Source organism: Etheostoma spectabile, chromosome 24 (genome assembly GCF_008692095.1).
Source record: "Etheostoma spectabile isolate EspeVRDwgs_2016 chromosome 24, UIUC_Espe_1.0, whole genome shotgun sequence".
NCBI classification, from domain to species: domain Eukaryota; kingdom Metazoa; phylum Chordata; class Actinopteri; order Perciformes; family Percidae; genus Etheostoma; species Etheostoma spectabile.
This window is the reverse complement of record NC_045756.1, coordinates 4,592,298-4,616,705: the sequence shown is the minus strand read 5'-3', so window position 1 is coordinate 4,616,705 and position 24,408 is coordinate 4,592,298. Positions and strand designations below refer to the sequence as shown.

The 24,408-nt window shown below is 40.8% G+C and overlaps 1 long non-coding RNA gene across 1 annotated transcript; it reads left to right on the top strand.

The window, feature by feature from the left end:
- On the top strand, positions 1–24,307 carry LOC116674123 (uncharacterized). Its single transcript, XR_004327984.1, has 3 exons — positions 1–11; positions 3,409–3,413; positions 24,150–24,307. It is a non-coding gene; the product is annotated as an uncharacterized LOC116674123 (long non-coding RNA).
- The last annotated feature ends 101 nt before the right edge of the window (positions 24,308–24,408 follow it).

Sequence of the window (24,408 nt, the reverse complement as noted above, 5' to 3'; positions counted from 1 at the left end):
CAATACAGCGTGTTGAGCCAGGTTAACTTTTTTGCCCGACGCTGCGTTTTTTCACAAGAGATTTCTGCTTAAGCACCCTAGCTGTGCCTGGGCAACAGACCCATTGAAATGAATTGTCCGTCTGAACGTGGTCGGATTAAAGTGATTTCAGCATCGTTGGGTCTGAAGACTAAAATATTAAATAAATCTGGGGATGTGGAGTGTGAAAGAAGTGAGGTTACAAGACCCCTGTAGCTACTCCTTGTCTCTGCTTGAGGCTGGCGGTTCAAGGCTAAATAACACGTCTAGCATAACAGACCTGAATCTCCAATCAAACTGCCGACAAGTTGCATTGTGGGTAATGTAGACCAATGAATGGATAGAATATGAGCTGATATTTCTGGTTCCTTTGCATGGATTTGGATCCTTTCTTTGGAATTGTCCATTGTGAGTTCATTATAGAAGTATGATGTTAGCTAAAACAATGCACATGGCTATTTAAAACAACAGATTTAAAAACAATATAGGCTACTGTACATCCGTTTTAATAGTATTGCCACAATGTCGTTGCAAAAGAAGTAAATCCATGTGATTCTTTTAGTTTGACTTTGGTGAACTATGACACACACTATTGAGGGAAGATGTAAAAAAAATGGGGCTTCCTCTTTTAGCTTTTTAAGTATAAACTTATCCACAAAACATTATAATACTCCACAGTAGTCCTATGCTTTAGCGCCAATAAGCCAAGACTGTAGATTTAGCATCTAAATTCACCAATGTGAATATGAATAGCTAATATAGCATGTTACTAGTGCACTTTTTCCACAGTGGATGTTTGTATTGTAGCTCAATGAGCAGGACGTTATTTATTTTGTGGTATACATGTATGAATTTAAATGTCTTACTACGCTTTTTTAAAATGCATTTTAACTGAGTTTTATTTGACCAGGATGGTCCCTTGAGGATGATTTTTTTCTTCGGAGACAGCATGACAACGCCTTGAATATCTTATTTTAAAGCAATGGCCAATGTCCAGTTGCCTATAAGACACAGATTGGTCAGGACAGAGTGTGGTAGTTTTCTCATTTGATGTGACTTAAAGTCAAGTTTTAAGGAAAAATAGACTTGATGCTCGCCTTGCGCACTTCTCCACTGCCACAACATTGTGGACAACTCTTCTCGAGACTCATTCAGCCATGTTTTTCCCGCAGTCAAAACGTTCGAAACTATAAATTACACAAGTGAGAACAATGGCGCTAATTAGAACAGATTTTCTGTCCGCTGTGTAGGTACTGAGTGGTGCTTGGCACGTGTCCTTTAAATGCAGGGGATTCAATAGCATTCAGGCAACAAAGCGACTGACCATCAGATCAGCTATTAGCTCACACACACACACACACACACACACACACACACACAGAGAAATCAATGACCTGCTGTTGCCTAAACCGAAGCTTGAGTGAGCATACGTGTAAAAATGTAAAGGTAATTAGCAAAAGGCGTTAAGTCGATTTGGGGCTTGGGGAGAGTGTTTGTGTGTGCATCTGTGCATATTTGTTTGTAAGTGTGTGTGCATCAGCTCCGTCAAACCACAGCCAAGGGGGCCATTGTCTCTTATATGTGCTGCCCCCGCCAAATGTTGTTGCCTGCCCCCAGTATGTATACAGCACGATAGTCAAAAGGGAGCATTAACACTTTTGGCCAAAAGTATGTGGATCCCTGCCAAGTAAAAGGGACATTACAGCCATAAATGATTGTTGAACATCTCATTGCAAAACGATTGGCATTAGCTTTTGTTTTGTTTAGAAATGGTTGTGCTTTTGTGAGCTTTTTCCTTTTGTATGTACCTAAAGATTGCATTCAAATGCAAAAGACCGTTTCACCAACTTTGAACTGGGAACAATGCAACATGTTCCATTTGTCCAATGGCTTGTCTTTCCGCTAGTCTGAAAGAAGACATGTTATGGAAGCCCAAAATCTCAGACTTGATCAGTGCATGAAAATACGTTTCTTGCCTTAATTCATTGAAGAAACACAAATGTCTGATTGTGGGAAGCAATGGAATGCCATCATTTACTGGATTTATATTTTAAAAAGTTAGTACATGATTGACTATGTAATTGTTTTAGAAAAGGGAAATGCTTTGCTGGAGTTTTGTAGGATACAGTATGATGTGGTGGAACAGTGAGGAGCATGGTTGCCTCACAATAAGAAGGTCCTGGCCTTAATCACTGGTCAGAGCATGACCTTTCTGTCAGGGTTTGCATGTTCTCCCCTTTTTTTGTGTGGGTTTCCGCCCACCACCAAAATATGTACAGTATGTTAAGTTAAATTCTCCCTCCTCCCAGGCACTTTTGATATGCAGATGTTTTACAATGCAGATATGTATTCTCCTTACATAGTGCTGTGCAGACATGTATGTGACAATAAAAGAATAAACTCAACCAGAACTATGGCTAAAAGTATGTGGACACGTTCATGTTCCACCCATCTAAGATTGCTTAACATGTCCATTCAAAACTGTGAGTACCCAAAATTAGTGAAGTCTGCCACTGATGTTTGAGGGGAAATGCCCGTTGTGCCTTCCGAACAAAAACAAAGAAACCCATTATGACAAATTCAGTCTAGAAATGTAGGAGAGAAATACCATCAAACATTAGATTTAATGAAGAGTTATACTTGCAATTTTGATCATGTCACTTCACACATTTTTTTATCTCAGCTTTTTTTTTCTCTTTTGCACGGAAAAATATATTGTGTGGGTTAAGTAAAGAGAAGAGATCTCTGTGTGAGATAGGGATCTATCTATCTATATCTCCAAACTATTTATAGGCACCTTGTTATCTGTTTGTCTGCCTGTCTGCCTGTCTGCCTCTCTCAGCCTTTTCCTTTTGCTCACAATGCTTAAGGTGAGTTCAGCCCTTCACAGCCCAGTGGGCTGGTAACATTTCCTACCCATTAGGATGGCTAGCTACACACAAACACACACACACACACATACACGCTCACAAAGGCAGAGAAGAAAAGGGAAGGCGAGGGAACCGCCAGGCGGAATGCAGGCAGGCCAGCCAAGGTTTTCCGGTACACGGGTCTCATCCAGCCACACGTCAGCCTCAATTGTGGCTAAGGCCGCCGTGATCAGAGGCTCCCCGACACTCCTCGGTTGCTTCAGCACCCAAAGGCGAAGGAGGGGTAGAGAGCAAGAAATTGGGCGGAGGAGGAGAGTAGTGACGGAGGCGACAAGAAGGCAATGGGTGAATAAGGAAAGAGGCGAGAAAGTGTGTGCGTGGTGTGTTTGTGTGTGGGTTGAGTTGAAAACGAGGGAAGGTGAAAAGAGATTGGTAGGGGAAGTGTGTGTGTGTGTGTGTGTGTGAGAAAGAGAAGATGGGTGTGTTTGATGAAGCGGAGAAATGTTGAAGGGAACATCAGCGCTGGTGCCCCATCCACTGTTATTTCTGCTCCACTCTCTTGTCATTAGCCAGCATCACTCTGTGTGTGTGTGTGTGTGTGTGTGTGTGTGTGTTGTGTGTGTGTGAGTGAGGGAGGGAGAATTAGGAGAGAGAAAATGAGGAAGGGAAGGAGAAAAGGGAGAGTGATCATTTTTCTTATCAAGCGCTGAAAACCTACAGAACACACAACCCCTCTGGAGGTGGTGTGTATGTTTGAGGTCAATTCAATCAAGCTGCTAATTTATTTGATGTGTGCTTTTACTGCATGTCACCATATATTTTATAGTTTCATGCGTCATGCTGGATTCTTCACGCAATCAGTGTGAGTAGGTGTTTTAACTTGTATGTGATTTTTGTGACTCACACTGTGTGTGTGTGTGTTGTGTGTGTGTGGGTGTGTGTGTGTGTGTGTGTGTGTGTGGTGGTGTGTGTGTGTGTGTGTGTGTGTGTGTGTGTGTGTGTGTGTGTGTGTGTGTGTGGTGTGTGTTGGGGGTGTGTGTGTGTGCGTGTGGCTACTAGACCAGGTCTGGCGCGCGCCAGACCTGGTCTGCAGTCATTCCTATTACTCTCTGCATTTAGCTCCTCTCCTTTCCTCCCCTCCCATGTTATTTTCTTCTCTCACTCTACCAGTGTGTGTTCGTGAGTGTGTCCCAACCAGTGCATGTGTGTGTTCAGGTAATGCTAGACTTAGCCGAGCAGTTTTGTTGCCCTAGTGTGGCCCCGGTGATTCACCTTTTCTCCTCCAGGTTTTCACCTGGTCACTGGAGCGATGCACTGATACGACCTGACACCTGTCTGCTTGGATGGCCAGCAACAGGCCTCACACACATACACACACCTACACATGCATCCATGCATAAACACGGTAGAGCCCTGATTTGCACACACAGATGAAGGTGCACTCATGCTCTTGCACAAGCTTGACGATAAAGGTAGATAAATGTACACACATAGGGACATATGCATGCACATATACATAAAGGGATGACACACACATTCATTTGCTTCCATTCTGATGAATAAATCTCACAGCACACACAAAATCCTGACATTGCTGGGCTCCGAGTGCCTCGAAAGCTGACAAACCCTCCTGTATTCTGTAAAAGAGTCATACTGTGATGTGTGTAAATATGTCAGGGTTTATCTAGTGCTGTTTTCATACGGGAACAAGGTATAGTGATTCACAGCCAGACAACTGTATTCATGCAACACAGCTCTGCATGCTATAAAGAAGTATTTGAATCACGCATATGTAGATATCTCTGCAGAAGCAAAATGAGGGAGCGTCTTGCTGAGTTTTATAGGGTTCTAAATACTTTAGGGTTTTGAGTCATACATATTCAGAATGAGCAAGACTCCTGCTGTGAAATAAACTGACAAGCAGGTGAAAGTTGTGATTCCATTTAATTTAAATTCAACAGTCAATTGCTCTTCAGTCAAAAGGAGAAAGATGGGGACAACTTGAAATGTTTATATAGTGGTATGGTCGTGGTATGCTCTGTAAGGCTGGCACAGCGGTGCTTCATGGTAAATGCTAACATCAGCATGCAACGTAGTCAAAATGACAATGACATACATGTTGGGCAGCACGGTGGCTAAGCGGTTAGCACTTCTGCCTCACAGCAAGAAGGTTTGAATCCAGGTCGTTCTGGCCTTTCTGTGTCTGTATGTTCTCCCCGTGTTTGTGTGGGTGCTCCGGTTTCTTCCCACTATAAAGACATGCATGCTAGGTAGGACTACAGTTGAAAAATAGCCAATTGGCCAACACTGGCGCATTTACAGAAATGTTGATAATGTGCATTGTCCTAATCAAATAAATAAATAAATATAAATGTTGATCATCAACATCCACCATGTTCACCTTATTAGTGTACACTACTAACATGCTGTCATTTGGTAATTAGCACTTAACACAAAGTACACCTGATGGGAATACCATAACTTTTTGCAATTATTTACTCAACAAAAGTTTAGGACAAATAAAAAATATTTACCTGATGATGGTGTTAGATGTAAAGTTAACCGATGTCCATTATAATTTGTCCTGTGGGAACTACAAATGTAGCAAACCATCCAACTGTTGTTGGATTAACTCCATTTATCTCAAAACAGCAAATCAACCATCATTGACATGGTGGCACTAGATTAAAGTTCAGGGGATTACCAAATTCAATAGGCTTCATCCTCTGGGGACTATGAATGTTTGTTCAAAATTTAATACAATCCATTTAATGAATGTTTAGATATTCAGTCTGGACTAAAGTGGTGGATGAACCAAGTGACTTGACGGACCAACATTACCATCCCTAAATCCATGCCACTAGAATGGCTTAAGAAACCAATTGTCATTAAAATGTCTCCTGCAACCTTATTGGCGGATGTCCTCGACTAAGACGCAATACAGTGGGGGTAATGGAAAAGATGCAAGCATGTGAGCAATAAAGGCAAATGCAGCATGCGTAACTGTACTCATCTTTTTTATGACACTCTCCTCACTGGCTTTATTATCATCGCGGAGGACAATAGCAGCAAGTGCAATCACAAGGATTCATTGTTGTGATACTTAAAATGGCACTGTCACAATGAATTTGTTGGAATTAGACAATCTAGAATGTAGACCGTGTCAATACGACTCTGTGCTCTCAGCTTTTATCGTTTTAACCGGCTGTCAGATAAACTGCAGTATTTGAAAAATGTAATACTAATAAAAGCAGGATGAAATAAAGACACAAAGTATGTTTTGTAAAGAGACAGAAATGTTTTTTAAGTGTGCACTCCCTTACACTGACTGTATATCGAGTTAGGGTGGAGGTTACTCTTCAAAGCATGTGGGTGGATGAGAACGTATTGAAGGCCAGGGTGCAGTGCACAATTCTATCTCTTGCAAAGTGTGCTTATTTTCAAATGTTTTTGGAAGAACATTCATACTATTTATTATTATATAAATACACTTGCGTACATGGCGTTAGAGAAGAATGTAAGTTACAAATCAAAAGTAAGTTAACATTAGTCAATGTTGACTTTTGCTTTCAGAGGAGACACAAACAGCAGTTTCCGGGGTGTTTTTTGGCATATGTTATATAGACCATGTCTGTGTAATAGGCCACCACTTCAGTGGCTTACTGGATCAAAATCATTGAAGATGAGTGCTGCATCAGCGGTTGCGTCCTTCCCCTTGTGTCCAGCCTCCATGTATTAACACGCCATTCTCTTTATTTCGGTTGGAGTTGAACAGTTTAACAGCATCCCTGATGAGTCCAATTTTATGATTCAGAGATCTAGCAGTGGTTTCAAGTAGTCTGTGACAGTTTGAGCACACTGACATCTAATGCTGTGAAAAGACTTGCTAACTTGTGGTCTGGACGCCGGTTGCCTGTGTTCACATGCAGTCATTAGCAAAGCAGCCCTGGCAGGCAGCGTGATAGCTCTCAAACCCTCCTGCCACCAGTGCTGATGACAATAAATTCAGGGAGGCAGTCCCAAAGGCAAATTCAAATGATGATGCGGTTAATGAGCAGATACAAAGATAGCCAAAATGGGTGCTTCACATTTCTTTTTATCCTGAACTAAGTTGTACCTTCCATTCTTGGTGTGTTTACCTTAGCATGCCCGGATTGCCACATCAGTGGCCAAAAAAGTAATACTTTGTTTTTACCCAGCTTCTACGGATGTAACAACTGTAGGTACTACTTTTAACAACACAGGCTCCATGGCAACAGTGTGCTAATGATGCACTGTTGCTCCATCCCCTGATTCACATTGTTTGGGTTGTCATTGTGGGCTCCTTTCAGCCTGGGAGAGTGTGAGGAATGATGAGGCACTCATCAGTCACTCGAGAAACACAAAGCACAAAGTTCCTATCTGAGTTTTTTTTTTTTATTAATCATTTTTCAAAGCTGTAAGAATGCAGGGTGCCTGTGCATTTTGGTGATCCTCAGCCTTATCTAGAAGTCGCAATACTTTCTTGAGTACTTACTATTATATATTTTACTGTCTTTACTGCATGTTTCATTGTGAACATGGTCCAAAATCCCTGTCTATCATAAAAGGCCCTTGAGGCTCTAGCCACTCCTGTGTCAGAGGTGGACCAGCCATCTGGAGTTGCAGTCGACCGGTCCACTAAGCGCCAGTCCAGCAACATCACTTCCAAACATTCCATGATGTTGGGAAGTGCTGATGTAGACTAAAAGGTGCCTCGATGGAGGTGTGTCAGCGAGGGGGGTCACAAGTTCCTCACGTCTAATGAGTCTACCTTTCTTCCCCCTGTTACTTTACTTCGATTCCTTTTCACTTCCACTCTGAGCTGACAGCAACTGGCTGATAACTGCGGGTGAGTTGACCCAACAAAGGACCTAAAAGACAGATGACCAGCAGACCAAAACTGGGGGGAAAAAAATTGAAAAAAAAGCAATTGAAAATTGGACTTTCCCTTGTGGGCAAATGTTACCACAAATTAATGTGTGGTTGCACTGGAACTGATGGAGCAATTTACATGTTGCACATCAACATGTAGCACCAGAAGGTTTTTACATACAGTAACTGCCATTCTACTGTATTACGCCGCCCGCAGGTGTTGTTGTAAATGCACAATAATGATAGAGATTCTGTGTCAATTTGCTCTGCTGTTACCCTGGAAACCTGAAACATTAATATAGCACAGCTTTCCTCCAAATGTAATGTAGTGATAACATCCTCTAATTTGTACATAGTATATACAGTAAAAACACCTTTTTGATATTTCAAAATGATTATCATACGCTTGAAGAGACAAGCGCTAAAACAGTGTTTCATAGGTATAGGTATATTCAGACAGACAGTACAAGGAACATAATGTGTTTTTTATGTAAACATGTTATAATAGAAACCTAAATTACAAGTATGAACCTGAAAATGAGCAAAATGTCTTCTTTAAAGCATGTACATTACCTTCCAGTAAATGTCTTTTGATATACTGTACAATGTACATCAAGAAATAAAGCTTACCAGTATCACAGGGATATCGTTATCTTACTTACGGAAATGTTTCTCTCATTTTTAGCATTATAGCATACCAACAACTGCCATTGTACCCAACTTGTGCCTGGCTGCCAGCTGCCGTTGACTGATCCCACTCATTAGGCATTTCACTGAGACATGCATGGATGGATTGCAGTGGCTGTTGCCAAGGCTAATCAGAGGCATGAAGTAGGAGGTTAGCAATTTTTTATTCCAACAGCCAAAAATATTGGAAATGTTTCTCCTTACTTAAGATCCAAATGGCTGGAAAAAATTCTTTATCTTCTCTTCTCCATTCTCTGCATGTTCAACCTTACAGCACCTTTACCCACCTACCTTTTGGATTTTTTTTTATTGTTTTGGCAGCTATTTAGAATATAAAAGCCCTTTTTTCATGTTCACTGGCTTCAGATTTGTATGGTTTTGCCTTACGGTTAAATGAAACGTAAAGTTAAACCACTGGTTTGCAAACATTTGCTGGGAGAACTGGCTCTGGCGCCTGCTTGTGGCAACACACGCATGCCTCGATTGCACTTTAAGGGCACCAGCCCTTAAAGAGCAATCAGGTGCTCATAATTCTTACATTCCCCAATTCCGAACAAATCCATCAATCCATCACTCTCACTCAACTGAGCCCTTTCCTGATAGCAATCTGAACGCAATCTGGTGCCAGATCTGCAGAGCATTGCAGTCACCCTTCTCCATTCCATTGGCCTCTATGGTGCCAGGTGGGATCAATCAAGCCTCGCTGAGGCATTTGAGAAGAAGTGAAGTTTTTGTTTGACCCTGTAGGTTTCCTGCCAGACGATGATAATAAGCAGAGTGGACAGATTCAGCCTGCCTCCACTCTCCAGACAACCAACCTGGACTAGACTTGACAGCCAGGGGAATAGAGATGGTGGGATGGTGTGTGTGTGTGTGTACATATGTGTGTGTGTGTACATATGTGAGTGTGCTCTACGGTGAGAAGATGCACTTGTATTTGCATGTGTTCTGTTGAAGTGGTTGCTTTGTGTGTGTGGGGTTATGAACTTGAGTGATGCAGCGAGAGCTGAGACTCTAAGAAACAGTGAGTGTGTATTTGTGTAGTGTGACTGGTGCAGGGGTTCTGAACGCTTTATATTTTTAACAGAGCGTCCTCCAGAAGGAAATGGACCTAAAGGTCGTCTGTGCAAGCAGCTTATCAGGGCTGTCAAAATTAACGAGATAATAACGAATTAATGCAAATTCCTTTTATTGCCAGTAATTAATTTGACACGCGATTAACGCATGCCATTCTGTTATTTTGCTCCGTCAGGAAGCTGGCGTAGTAACGTTGTGGACAGTGTTGCCAACTTGGCGACTTTTTTGCCAGATTTACCAGGGCTGCCTGCAGCAAAGACAAGGCAGCGAAATAAGAGCGGCTCTTAAGGATTTCATAATACATCCATGAGTGGGAAGATGCAGAAACAAAGGTCCTTGAGCAGAAATGGATAAAGAAGTGAAGTGGTCACTTATACATTGAATATTCAAGACTTCATAGGGAAATGTGTAATTTTAAGGTTTGAGGCTAGAGTAATCCCACCCAGTAAAACAGAATACATCCGTTTTGTTTTGCTTGTTCGACAGCTTCTGATGACTGTGATTGATTTGCTTATTAAATAGATGTCCCGGATAACAGGGTATGAAACCACCCTCCACACATTGCCATTAACTCATGTACTTGCTGCAAAACAGCCACAAAGGATGAAACACCTTGAGTTGAGGCCAACATCTACTGCTGCATACTTTTTTCAACACAAGAACATGTTTTTGCTAAAAATGCATAATGGATGTCAAAGAATGGGAGAGGCTTTTGCCATAATTACTTTCTATTTCTGGAAAATAGACTTATGTTCTAAAGGCTACTTAACAAAAATGTTATTGAAGATGAAATAAATGACAATTAATTGTCTTTAATTACTTTTTCTTTGAAAAAAATACCCTTCCCTACCCCAAGAGGTGAAATGTGTACTAGAACATTATACTTAAAAAAATGTTACTTTAAAGACATTTCACTCAGGTAAAAGTACTTGTGGACAAATTTACTTACTGAAAGGTAAAAAGTAGGCCAGTTAAAATGTAATGCATTATATGTTTGGGGGAGGGTGCTACACGTACACACTGGTAGAACAAAATCAGCAACATAACCCCTTATGGTTATCATGCCAGGGTAATTGGCAATAATGCCAAACCATGACTAGTAGATATGTGACTGGAACTGTGCATTAAATACTTAGCATGACTCAACCGATATAAATTGCTTGGATGAAGCGTGTCTAATGCAAGGACACCGTTGCTGCATCAGGGGCTTAGCGTCGCCCAGGAGGGATGTGATTGGTTTAAAAAAAATACAAACAAGCCAGAGTATTTTTCTGCTATCCCAGAATAGATAAACTTGTAGCGAGACCATACTTCAGCACGGAAAAAATACTGTAGAGATGGGTCTGGCTATGCAAGACCTAAATACTAAGCCCGGGTGCAACCATCGGTGCTCACCCTTCCCACCCCCTGACGGCTGACCCTCGGCCGGCGAACGTAAACATTTACAACGTGTTTCTCTTTCAGAGCATCAGCTGGGTGCAGAGTATCGCCTCCATGGAGCTCTGCCCTCCTGCAGCCGCAGACACACCTGCAGCTTCGTCTCTGCTGCAGCTGCTGACTTATCTCCTTTCCTCTGTTCCAATCTCCCAACTGAACGTGGTTTTGAAATTGTTTTCATTCCGCAACTGATGAAAACATAGCCAAGTACAATACTTGATTTAAAAAAAAAAAAAAAAAAACGTGATGGTGCGCCTGGGTAGCTCACCTGGTTGAGCGTGCGCCCCATGTAAAGAGGCTTGGCCCTCACTGCAGCAGCTGTGGGTTAGAGTCCGACCTGCAGCTCTTTGTTGCATGTCATTTCCCCTCTCTTTTCCCTTTATTGTCTTCAGCTGTCCAGTCAATAAAGGCCTAAAAATAATTCAGAAAAGAGCCTTAAATTAAAATTACGGATTTTTAGAAATACTCAAAGAACAAAAGAAACGACTTTGTTGCAGCAACAAGAGTAAATGTAATGTGTTACTTCCACCCCTGCTTGCACCAAACATTTATGAATAAAGTTTGCTATCCTCTGCCAAAGAACAACATTACTGTGAGCCCCACAGTCTGCTGTCATCCCTACCCATCAGCCTGTCCCACTGCCTGCTCAAACAGCCTATTGTTCCATCAACATCTCTCCTGTCACAGCTATGGTTGGAGCAAATGCATTTATTCCTAAATGCAGTGGTGAAAAGTAAGGAATTACATTTACTCAAGGCCTGCAATTGAGGATAGATTTAAAGTACTTATTTAGTAATATTTCTATTTTTACAGTTATGGTTACTACTCAGTTTTCCTTTCAGTTTAAAACCCTGAGAAACCTAAGGTCATTTTTACAATTCTTTGTCAGCCTGGTTTGATTTTGTTGTCTACAGTCAAGATATGAACATCATTTTTTCCAGGACAAAGTGGGCTATTAGAATATTTGTCACTTGAATGTTAAAAATGGTAGGACCTAAATACAAATAAATAAATAAAATGGATGTGAATCTTGCAGATATGTGTTGATATCACACACAGAGCAGTACAAGCTAAGCCAATCTCTTCTTTAAAACACTTCTCATATGTCTTGGGAGTCACACTGGGAAGAAATAAACATTAAAACTTATACAATTGCAAAAAAAAAAATTCCAGACGCTTTTGCCTTCATGTAATCAACATATTAATATCAAATTTTGCAAAAAATGTTAAATTACACCCACAGCAATGCTACACAAGCATTTGTGTTTGTCTAAAAAAGTTCTCCTATATGCAAAAAGTAAACATAACTCATATAAAGCACAAACTGTTTAGATTTCCTCAAAAAAGGCCCAAATATATGCCAAATCTCAAAACAATGACACTATTCTCCTTTGTAAAGCGGTAGTTAGCTCTCTTGTCCACTATATACTATCTTTGATCACATTAGACTAGTTTGACTTGGAGGATTACTATCTTTACCGACTCTATTCTCTTTGCTCTTGCCCATACAAGGCATAATCTCTGCCTTCACTTCCATAAACAAACACAATGCATCATGGTTTGGATTTACCGAAAATAGCAGAATGGAGCTAGCGGCAGAAATGTGTAAAAATGTGATAAATTATGAACATCAAGGGAATAAATCTTGGATAGCTGGATAGAAAATGAACTGTGGAGGCTAAAAAGACCCCGAAGAGATCTCCGTGATTGCTAGCTTGTTCGCTTTTAGTTGCAAAAATTGGCACGTTTCTGTCTTTTATGGTTATTAAATGATTAAAATATGAATCAAAGGTGCCGTTTTTGCTCGTATACGACCCTTTTGGTTCCTGAGTGTTTAGATTTCACATATAACAAACCTAAGTTGCTCTATTAAAAATTTGTTATTAATTACATTGCATCACATTATTAATCATCCCATATTTCTCAATAAAAAAAAGATTATAGATGCATTTAAATAAACATTAGAAATACATTTGTGCAGCAGAACTTGAACATTAATCACAACATGACCGCTCTGATTTATCTTGTGACCCGTGGGAGGGGCTCGACCCCTAGGTTGGAAACCCCTGAACAACCAACTGCATGCAGTGGTTAAAACTATTTCTAGTTGAGTTTATGAATGAAAGAAAATCCTTCTAAATGTGGCAAACCTGTATTTATATTAAAAAAGAGCATTTAACCTCTGTCTTGCTGGAATAAGCTCCACTTCTTCTTAAATATAATCAATGTGCTTCTCTCTTATAGTGTTAAGTGTGTCTCTCTCTTAACATGCTGCTTCTCTTCTAATGGGGAAATAAAAGACACTACACAGGCAGGTGGAAACTGCCATCCAGAACAAACAGGGCATTGATTTCCAGTCATTGTTCCTGTACACAAGCCTCCTTTTTGCTGTAGGAGGGAAAGGAGTGGGTGAAAAGGCATGGTCTCAATGGGTTTACACTATTGAACAGCGTTAATTGGATAGGTATTATAGAATTTGTCCCCTTCATGTCCAGTGAGCTGCTCTCATAATTTCAGCTGTCAATGTTGTGATGCAATAAGTATGATCTGGGTTAAATCTCAGATGCAGCTGACGCATTACTGTACTGGAATTGATTCAGGAAGATATGGCTCAATAAACACCTTAAACACAATATAATCTAGAGTTTTCTGCACTTGGATTTCTGGTTCTTTTAATAAAATGGTCCTCTCTCTCTCACTCAGCAGCTTTGCCATTAGCTGGTAAAGTCTGTAGGCAAGGGGCCTATAAAACCAGTTGCACCTGAGCCTTAACCTAGCTCTGCCAGGGGCCCCTATTTAGTGAAGTTTATAGTAGAGAGGCCGCAAAGGGTGTCCATCCAAAATGAGATACCCACCACTTTGAATATATTTACACCTACCCGTTACAAAAGGATTGTTGAAATGAAAGCTAAGCTGGTTGTAGTGCCGTTGAGTTTTCAGTATGTGTGTGTGTATGCGTGTGTCTTTCTGGGTAAGCGATTACAAGCTCTGACTGTGGCCAACATCACAGTGCAAATTAGCATTAATAACACAATTTGATTCCAAATAAAAGAAGCAAACAAATGCATACATGCACACCTGGCTTCACAAATTCAGTCAACAGATGGGTACACTGCAGGCCAGTTATTGTGCAGGACAAAGGCTAGTGAGCATTCACTGTAGGGCACAATCACAGAAGAACAGGGAGAATGGACTCATATTTTTTGGCCCTCATGTTGTCCAAGGTGACGCCGATGCCCAGAAACTATGTTTGAGTCTTGCCTGTTGGCCAGCTGCTGGCTGACCAGCCGCTCTCCTCTGCCATCACTAAAACTCCTAGCTTACATGTGCAAATATTAAAAATGTCCAATTTCACAACCAAATGCCATGACATGATCTTAATCCAAGACTTGCAGTCTGGTGAAACATTTTTCGCAGCTTACTACAGTTTCTTGCCACTCATTTTTTTTGTAGTAAAGCAAGGACACAGTGTACGATAATAGGAAAAAAAACAAAGTAGGGAAAGGTCGGGGCAATTTCATGCAAATATGGTAATACCAATTTGCAAAATGTCATTCAGAGTTTGGCATTTTTGGGGGGAAATGGTGAGTTGCAACATACTGACCCAAATGACAAGGGAAATAGCTTTAAAACAGCCAGGACAGGAAGCAGGAGTATTAAGGTACTTTCTCAGGCCCGAGCCTCTGGAGGCACGTGTCCCTCTGAGCTAGAAGAGAAATATGCACTCAACATGTTGCCCATAGTTGCTTCAGGAAAAAAGGGCCAACCAAATGGCATATTTAACAGCTTCCATTCACTGTGACATTTTTTAGTCACAGGCTTTTTTTGCAGCTCTTTTCCTCGCAGTGGTCACCTCTGTATGCAAGCCCTTTTTTGGTTGTTGCATTAATGGAATGGGATTGACATATACACATATTGCCTCTCTACAAGTTTGTTTTTTTGAGGGGGGCTGACCTTTTTAAATGCATAAAAATACTTGCCAGATGGAAATTCAAGCTTGTGTGTGCCCTTGTGCAGCATGTGTGAAAAGCCCAAAAATTAAGTCACAGTTATGCTTTCACTATCATGTTATAATTTTGGCTTTTGGTCGTCTTCATAAAATCATTAAACCTAATTTTATGTGGATCCGTCATTTTGGAAAGATACCATTATTTAAAAAGAGGCACCTGGAAAAAAATAATTGAAAGCACTGAATTAAAAACTCATTATAGCACCTAGGATTAGACAGCACACTACTGGATGGATACGTTCATGATGATACATCTGCTAAGTGCAACCCCTGTGGATACAAGGCATTGAACAGAAATATCTCTGATGTCGACGTGCATTGTGGGGCCCTTGCTATGCAGACAATGTTGCTGTGTATTCAGAAGGAGTGAGCAGTAAGTCATGACCTCAGATGATTTGGGGGGGGAAAGGCGGATCAGCTCAGCAGAGCCGCTTTCGGGTTGGATTGGCAGTGTTATGGCAGGGTGATAATGCAGCTGGATCGGAATTACTCACTCTGTTTGAGGATGCTGATGCTCTCTGGGATAATTAGGCCGCTGTGTCTCTCTCTCTCTCTCTCTCTCTCTCTCTCTCTCTCTCTCTCTCTCTCTCACACACTCTGTCTCTGAGAGCAGCTAGGTCTGTAAATCTGAAAACAACTATCTGTCTACTCCTGTCATCCCCACACATCACTCCCTCCTTTTTCTTCTTTACATTTGATTGCATTGCTTTGTCAAAGTGCCTTCAAAACAGGTGTACTTGAACCCCAGGGGGGAACGTGGAGAAATTGTAGCTCAGCTAATTTGAAATAAATAAAAAATAAACAGCTGAACACATGCTGTGTTGTGATTGAAAGTGTGTGAAATCTCGTTGGCAAGCTAGCAAAGAGGTCTAAACCGATTAGCTAAAAGTATTGCAAATGGTTGAATTTGCTAAGTAACGGATGGGCTGCGGGGGGAAACCACTTACCTTTTTATACAGAAAGGCGAGCCAGTATAAGGGTGCAATAAGGGTGCAAGCTTCCCGCCTTGAACAAGCTGCATAAAAGAGGCGTCTGTCTTTTTTTCATGTTATTGATGAATTGGGGGCCTTTTCTGTACATCTGACCTCCCAATCGTTATTGAAGCCAGATTAAAATGCGAAAATTCATATGAGATGATAGCTTTCACTTGGATCTACTCTTGTCAATCTCTTTCACTGGAAGCGTAAATGCTTACTTTAAGATACTTGCAAGATTTATCACCTTGGTTTTCATTTGCTGCCTTCTTGGCTGAGTCTTACCTTGAAAAAGGGATTGTCTTCCTCTCTATGGCACGGCTTGAATAAATGGCTTAACTGACTTCTAACTCTGTCGTTTTCACACCCTTTCATTTTTCTGTCTCGATCCTTCTCTGCCGTGCTTTCTCTCCGTCAGCAGAAAGTGATGTGGGTATCAAATTGCAGAGCAATAACATTCTTATAGCACTTTGGTCAGACCGGCAGATATTAGAAAATCCGTAGAGCAGAACCCTCTCTTACATAGACTTCATGCTCACTACAGACCTCTTCTAGATTACATACAAACACATATTGTGGTCATGCATCAAGCACATATACAGTAGTTTTAAATACATACTCACAGAGGCTCCTACTTGCATATACAAACTGAACATGTGCTTGTCCTACAAATGTGCATAGAAGAGAGGCAAAACCAATAAGGTGAATAAATGTATCGATATTAATAAAAATCCAGCTCTCTTTAGAAGTAGACCCTGCCGAGACCTCTGACTGGCTGTTTTTGAATTATAGATGCCTGAGTGACAGATGAATCCTGGGAGAATGCGTCTGTCACTCTTTTAGTGCGTCTGACACATGAATATGATCCTAAAATTCCTCTCTGTGATTACTAAAACGCGCAGATCGTGTACTTGCACGCAATTACACCGATGCCGGTTAACTTTAACCGTGACTACAATATGTCTGTAACCTACACACACACACACACACACACACACACACACACACACACACAGAGGCACCCATGCAACAGCCGGTTTCAGTGACTCCTTTAACCACACGAGGTATATACTGTTGTGGAAGAGAATAATGATTGACTGGCTGGAGCCTGATTTGCATCAGACAGAGAAGGAGACTCTGAACTGTGCTGCAGGCAATTACTTTGTTTTAGAGGGAAAGAAGGAGGGATGGAAGGAGAGAGAGCAAGGGAAGCATAGAGCGAGACACCAAAGTAAGAGGGGGGGGTGGGCTGCTGTGAGTTAACAGTGACACCTGGTGGTGTGAAACAGTCTTAGAATTATATCTACCAAAGGAAATAGAAGGTTATGTTTCTATACGTTCATACTCCTGTCTATCTGACATACTGTAATCAAGAGTTCTACGTATTGTTCTATATTCCAGTGCTGCTTGATAAGGTTAAACCTGCATGTTCTGCATGCACCCACATGAATTTCTCCCTGTACCGTTGAGGACTTTCCATTGATTTTATTGATCTCTCTCCTCAAACCCTATAACCTCAATGATGCTACATGTAGCGATAATTGCATCAGTCTTTCACTTGCTAATTAAATACATCCCACATCTTACTAATTAAACATTTTGCAATTAAAGTGAGACTTGGGCCTCTATTTCCACATTGCTCATGATATAATATATACAATTGTGAAGCATTACCAATTTTAGAGCAGTTGTTTCATAATCTGAGTTTAAAATGATCATTCATGGTTTTATATAATCCAGGGTTGATTACTCGAACTCCCTTTTCACCTGCCTCAGCAAGTCATCCCAGGACTGTCTGAAACTGGTCCAGAACGCCTCTGCAAGGTTGTTGACCAGGTCCAGGAGGACGTCGCAAATCAGTCCTATTTCATTCTCGTTCTATGTTACATTGGCTTCTTATTAAGTTCAGGATGCAATTTAAAGTTCTTGTTCTGACATAGAGAGCCTTTCATGGTCAGGCACATGTTTCTGACCTGCTCCATCATTATGTCATTAACAGGTCCCTCAGGCTTTCTGACTAGGGATACAATCAACCACTTTTTCTCATGAAATCATATCAAATGCAATTTCAGTAAAATGGTATACACATAAAACTAATTAAATTAACTTATCCAAAATGAAACGTGAAGAGAAGTTGTCAAAACATGCTATTTTCAGCTATGCTGTGCTCAAAGGGCAGCCATAACAAAAGACTGAAAGTGAACTAAAAGCTGCTTTATGATTAAAGGATGGTGAAATGTGTCACTTGTCACTTCACTATTGGCTCATATAGGTTTTATATATAGATAGGTTATGTTTCATACTTTACTTTGTGTCTGAGCTCTGATCAAATTGCAAACTACATTTCCTTACTTCACATGTATTAGCTGGTGAAATGGAAGTGAAGGTTGGCTGTAGCTCCCAAACATATGTTATGTTAAATAAATTATCCCTCCAAAGTGACCCGCAGACCTTAAGATAGACTACGGTTTTCAGATTTTAAGACAGAATACAAGATGAATTTTTTGCTGTGCATTAATGATGCTGCCAACTCCTTCTGCAGGTTCGATCTGTGGGTTCTGTCTGTGCTGCTTTAAGATCTTAAATGTACTTGAAAATGTGTTAAAGCATTAATGAACCGCTTTAGATTTGACACAGACATATAGCACCAGATCTTTCCTTTTTGCAACATCAGATAAAGATGCATGCTCTTTGTAAGATCATTCCTAGATTATATTCATATTTAAAACCAAAGTGTCTGCCCAATACAAGCAGTTTGTGCTGCTGGCCATCCAGCGGCTCCATTGGAGGCATTGGAGCTTAATTGCCACGTTAAAGGGCACACACACACACACACAGAGGTTGTAAGAGGAGTGCAATACTCATTAACTTTCCTTGCCCGAATTTGCCCAAATAGTCGGCCTGAGGATTTAAAGTTTCAGTCCTCCACCCCTTAAGCCTGCATATTTGAACTTTTATCCAAAATAATTTGCCTAATGCATTTTCTCAGACATTTACCAGCTGCAATGCTGGATACGCCACTTTGAAAACAAATATTCATAGAACGCATTCCAATTACTAAATCACCTTGGTCTGGTTGCCAAGCAACATTAGTGCAAGGACCGCTGCTTCCTATTTCTTTCAGCCTCTTTGGTGATTTGTCTTGTGTTTCTTATGTACATTAGTCTGAGGGAGAAGAGAGGGCAAAAAGAAACAGGTTGGAATGTATTTACAATGGGACAGGCACAATGGTAAAGACACAAACACAGCTCTGCCCACATAACGGCACACACACAAATGTAGTTTGACTTTTTCGGTTTCCGATTTGTGTGGCGTTGCCTTTTTCCGCTACTCTTCCTTGTTAATTACGTTCATGGTGTCCTTGGCGATCACTGTTTAGCACTTTGTGATGCTCTGCAAAGTGTTTCTCATGAATAAATTCAACATTGTCTATCTTGCACACACAGATATTCTGTGATGGAGTGTTCACACAACAGTTTTATGGTAAATGTAAGATGCATTTGGACACAGATGGAAAAGAAAAAGCTTTCTTCCTACCTCTCATCTGGTGTCCAGCTGTGAGCATGTGTGAGAGTGTGCATGAGCTATGGCTACATGTCTCCGTAATAATTTGTGTACTTATTACGCAGGTTTTCCTAGGTGTGCATCTCTGTGTACACGCACCGTCTGTAATGCGTAGGTGGTTGTGTACGTGTGTGATCAAGAAGGAGACAGGCACACTCTATCATCCCAAGCTTCATCTGTCACGACGGCACAACCAACAAACACAGGCGTACAGATGCCCGTCCAAAGGTTAACGATCACGCCCCGCTATATGTGTTTTGCTCTAAGTGGCGGCGTGGTGTGATGTATGTGTTGCTCCTCGTGCCAGGCTCCATCACGTTTTTCTTCTTGCTTGAAGTGGTAAATGAGTCAATTGCATTTATCCGGGACACATGGACATTTGTCTTTCCTTTCAGATCTGGAATAACTTTATTTGCCAAGGAGAAATAAATGGGCCACGGTTTGACTTGGGGACACTGATACAGCGACACTTTGACAGTTTGTGCTGTTACACATGGCAGCGGGTTGTTTTACACATGGACTTAAGATCACTTGTTTTGACAGCTTGGATGTGTCTTGTGTTTCTTTTAATTCTGGTTTTGTCTCAAGTCTTTTTGGAACGTTTTCCTGAATCTAGCAAAATCCAAAATGTGTTTGTCCCCGTGTTGTCCACTTTGCAATGCAATGGACCTAAAATACATCTGACGTTTCCATGTGTCTTTAAATCCAACAAATTTAATTTAAAGCTAAACCTTGGGAGAGCTTAAGAGTAGTGCAGGGTGGAGAAAACATATTTTCTGATACTTTTTTAAGATGCAAAGACTAAAAGCTAGGGGGAAAAGCTACATTTAGTGTATTAAGTAAGCTTTAGAGGTGCTAGTATGCAGATTTTGTTCCTTTTGGAGCAAGCTAGCTTTCCCCCTGCATCCAGTCTTTGTGCTAAGCTACGCTAACAGTATAAGAAGTACGAAATAAGAAGTGGAAGGGATATTGATGCTGACCAGTCCAATTCAATTTCCTCTTGTCGCAGAAATCTCGCTTATGTGTATGAAAAGAAATCCGTTCTGCATACGAAAGGGCACGACGCCCATGAACTTCCATGACCACTTTTGTCTTTGTCAGTTAAAATTATTGCCCACTAGGTCAGATACATTAAACAGTAGAAACCCCATTGACGGATGAGCATACAGCTCCATTAGAAGAAGGTTATGGCCAAGCCGAAGATTCTCTAACAGCATAATTATTAGAAAGGGGGACAAATGTCAAAGCCCTCATTAAGTCCCTTTGGTGCCAGTGTGTCCAGTGAATAAATCCAAATGGGCTCCGTTCTAAGTAAGAGGGCACTGATGTCATCCCCTCTATGGCAGCACTTAACCCACACATTGCCATAAAATCTGACTGAGGTCAACAAGTATGAAGTGCATTTCTACAGACACAGTGATGAGAGAACAGTTTTGTAAATTCTATCATTGATGAGTGAGCGCCGCAATTTGCCTCCAAACTTAATGCATTGTTTTAATCTGTGCCTAGAAGACAAACCAGGATAACCTTTTGATGCTAGGGCATCAAAGCGGTCATTGGTTGTTGTAGCTGGAAAAAAGGGTTTCTTTCTTCAGTTATATTTTGCAGAAGTGGTTACTATGGCTTGTGTGACACGTGTTTTTCCTGAATTCCTGTGTGTCTTTGCTGGTGCCTTATCTTACAATCACCGCAGTCACGTCCTCAGGAGCCACTTGGTAAAGACCGAGTTGAGGGAAGTCTATTATTTGTTCAAGTACAATTATTACTATTATTTTTTTTTTCCAACCTGCAAATTGTAAAATGGAATCCTGCTTCATAACTCAACTCATTGTTGGAAAAGAAATGAACACCCCTGCCAGGTTCTGATCCCGCTGACAGAGTCTAGTTCCTCATAGGTTTGGATTTGTTGAGGCTAAAGTATATTGAATTTGCAGCCAGCAGTACAGCTTTTTCATGATGATCAATATAGGTAGGCCTTGCTTTTCCAGTCAGGAGAACAATAAAGACAGAGTGGTAGAAAATAAAAAGGGGAAGAGTTGTGATCCTTGTGCTGTTTAATGTGTAAGGCCATTTCACCATGTTTGGCTCTGTGGATTAAATATTCTATTATAGAAACATTTTGTTAGCCGTCGCGATCGAATTGTTCAAGAAGAAAGAGAGAATAAGGGAAGATAGCAAGAAGAAGGTGAGAGGGGAGAAATGTTTGAAAAATTAATTCCAACCGTATCATACCATCCTATCTGGGCTTTTACTTGGGCTTCAGAAAGAAAGTGGAGTGAGACTAGGCAGACAAAGGACGAGGATAAAGATGGGATCAGATGGAGGTGAGGAGGGAGGTAGGGTGGCGGAGGGAATCGGGGAAGCTTATCGGCGTGAAGCACACCTGGGCTGCCGTCCTCTACCTCTTCTCATATCTCTGAGACGTAAGCTCTAATGGGCCAACAGCCATGCAGAGGTCAGCCATCAAGGCTGCAATCAAATAGTTTTTTTTTTTTTATGAAAGGAAAGTTCCTGAGTGAAATGACCCAGATGTATCTAAGTGGCAGCCATGATAAGAGCTTGTTATATTCTCTAAATTCTAAGGAAAGGTGCTTCCGTGCTTCCTTTCTCATCCCTCATCTCTGTACTATTCTTTACAAAAGGAATGTAGATAATGCTGACAAAAACTAACATTAGTTTTCAGATTTTGATTTGTTTAACTGATAAAATGCCCTAACCTCAATTTGTTTTGCTGCAGGGCTTTTGCTCTTTAAGTGAAAGTGAAATCCGGTGTGCATCATTACTTCCTCTAATCTGGGCAAGTGGTTAAATACAGGCTTAACATGTGTCACATTAGATAACGTTAGGGTTATAGGCTTGTCTGTGCTCATGAGTAATGTTGGGCAAACTACTTTTAAAAAGTAATTTTTAAAAGTTACTCATTACAAAAAGTACCTAAATTGGTTACTCAGTTGCGAATTATAAAAGTAACCAGTTACTTCAGGAAGTAGCTATTGCGTTAATTTCAAGTACATTTTTTAATGCTCAAATGTGACCCCACCTCCACCCCAGAACTTAAAATGCATGTGCATGTTCAATAATTTATGATAAAATTGAACATTATAATTAAATTGACACAGTACAATACAATATTAGCCAAAACAATGTACACAAATCTAAACTATGTGACTAAGTGACACCAGCCTCCAATCAAATACCATGCACTGTATGTAGATATTATGTTTATTTAGTGAAATGATACACATAACACAATAGATTTTTTGGAACTTTTTATATGTATTGCCCTCATTTGGGCTTGCCATACCTGTCACTCGTTGTGTGTCTGGCTGCATGCTTTCTAACACCCCCCCAACTCTACCTCTGATTGGCTTACCATGAAATTTTACTCAAGCCAATTGTCAGCATATGTGCGCTTGTCTTGTGCACTTCCCACTATCCAAGGACGAACAATAAAAAAAAAAGTCTTTGTCTCTTGGCTCAGAGATCTAGTTGCTCTGATGGAAAAAAACAGCTTCAATTATAGTAACGCGCCACATTTTTTGGCCGAAACGATAACCGCGTTATTAAGATGGGAAGAGTAATCAATTAGATTACTTGTTACTGAAAAAAGTAACGCAGTTATTTACAACGTCGTTATTCCCATCACTGCTCATGAGTGCAAGTAAATAAGTATTTAACTACAGTCTTCGTAGAGTGCCCTTTGTTGAACTCACCCCCCCGTGCCTACCTGCACAGGTGATATGTTTCAATTCAGATGTGGTTGCGAGGATAATTATGCCACTCACTGGTCTGTAGTGGGGAAAAGCAGGCAGTTTTCACATAAAGTTATATAAAACGTAACCTATTATCAGGGACGACTGTTCCCTAAGTCTTTCCAGTAGGAAACAAAATACCCAGTTTTTGCTCCAGACTGTTTTTGTTTGCAAAAACAGTGTTTCACAAGTTTCATTCTGATTATTAATATTGATGGTTTCAGTGTTATGTCAGCAGGATGTGTTGAGAATTACCCCATAACAGTCAAAGTCACAAACATGGCGTGTTTACAGGCACAGCATCACTGAAGACTGAACACATGCTTCCCATGCCCCCCGGCTCATAGTTTCTGCAGCTCTCCATGATCAAAGACCACAATGTGATGGGCGGGATGGAGAAAAGGGAGCAAGGGATGGAGGGAATGGACAGATGGAGAGATGAGTGTGAGTTTGAATTTAGCACATGAGAGCCTCTCTTTTTTTCTTTTAATTGTGGATGCATGAGTGAATATTTTTAGCCTCTACTGAAACAAGAATATGGAGGGGAAAGATACCAATGCTATGGTGAAGTGTAATCACACAACAGTTCACTCTTACTATGCCGATCTTGTACTGCTGCAATCACACAAAATATTCCAACCTTTACGTGGTGGTGACCAGTAATGTGTTAAAATGAAAAACAATTAGGGTTTAGTCAACAAAACTACTTCTTGGTCAGGTTCAGGGAAAGATGATGGTTTGGGTTAAAATTAGTATGTTAAGTGCGTTGTGTAGGCTAGGTATATGTGGCATAAGTGAAGTCTGTTACCTACTTTAACTTATGTTTGTAAGTCAATGTTGACTTTTGGTTCCACATGGGACTTAATAGTAGCCTGACAAGCCACACCCACATCAAGATGTTGGGTCTGGGAACTCACCATTGGCACGCTAGTTGATTAAGTATCCTTTTGCCGTATCCAGTCGGCAAAACTCCGAACCCATCTTCCTTTTTATAAGAAAGACTTCAGTGCTTAACTCCAAGTCTTCCATAGTGATGGGCAAAGCTGATTTGAAAGACCAAGTTCGCTAGCAGCAGCAGCCATCTTCTTATTAAGTAACAGGGAAATCTCACAGTACCATTGCAACTC